Source organism: Carlito syrichta, unplaced genomic scaffold (assembly GCF_000164805.1).
Source record: "Carlito syrichta isolate Samal-C Ts95f unplaced genomic scaffold, Tarsius_syrichta-2.0.1 Scaffold257816, whole genome shotgun sequence".
NCBI classification, from domain to species: Eukaryota; Metazoa; Chordata; class Mammalia; order Primates; family Tarsiidae; genus Carlito; species Carlito syrichta.
Genome location: NW_007201912.1, coordinates 36518 through 37745, shown reverse-complemented (window position 1 = coordinate 37745; position 1228 = coordinate 36518).

Here is a 1228-nt window from a genome sequence, read left to right as displayed (position 1 = left end):
TGTTTCTGATTTGCACCCCATACTGATTTCTTTTGAGACCAGGTAATTGGAAAGTTCTGCCCTCACCTGGGATGGGTCTGAAAATTATGAGCTCCCTGAGGACAGGGAATTGCTACTCTTCTTAGAATATTCCATAGCATCCAGCACCAGGTTTTGTACATAGACGGTGCTAAATAAATGGCTGAGCCGGGCTCGGTGGCTCAGCCTGTAATCCCGTGCCTTTGGGAGGCTGAAGTGAGTGGATTACCTGAGCCCGCGGGTTTGAGACCCACCTGGGCAACTTGGCGAGACCTCATCTCTACAATAAAAAATTAGCCCGGCGTGGTAGCGCGCGCCTGTAGTTCCAGCTACTTGGAAGGCTGAGGTGGAAGAATTGCCGGACCCAGCAGGTCGAGGCTGCGGTGGCCGGGAGCGGCCACTGCACTCCAGTCTGGGCGACAGTGAGACTCCAACTAAAATAAATAAATAAATAAATAAATGGCTGAAAGAATAGATGGAAAGTAGGGACAGAGATGTGGGGCAGGTGAGGAGACTTCTGTCCCACAGGTACCTCCCAGGGCTCAGCATACTCACAGCCATCCCAGTGTCAACCTGCTGGACTCCAGTGATCCTTTCGCCTAGGCCTTCCAAGTAGCCAGAACTACAGGTGCACTACCACCCCTGACTAAATTTTTATTTATTGTAGAGACAAGGTCTCGCCAAGTTTCCTGAGCTGGTCTTGAATCTGCGGGCTCAGGCAATCCACTTGCCTCGGCCTCCCAAAGTGCTGAGATTACAGGCAGAGCCACCAAGCTCGGCTGTTCCTAGTTTTTTTATTCCTGGGGCTTGTCCTCTGGATGACAATGATAGCAGTGGACATGTGTTGAGGGCTAAGTGCCAGACACAATGCTAAACTTTTTTTTTTTTTTGAGTCAGAGTCTCACTCTGACATCCCGGCTGGAGTGCAGAGGCATGCTCACGGCCACCGCAGCCTCGACCTGGTGGGCTGAGGTGATCCTTCTGCCTCAGCCTCCCAAGTAGCTGGAACTACAGGCATGAGCCACCATGCCTGGCTAATTTTCTTTTCCAGATTGGAAAATATAGTTTATTTAGAAATTAGAAAGAAGCTGGGCTCGGTGGCTCAGCCTGTAATCCCGCGATTTGGGAGACTGAGGTGAGTGGATTGCCTGAGTCTGCGGGTTCGAGACCTGCCTGGGCAACTTGGCGAGCCCTCATCTCTACAATAAAT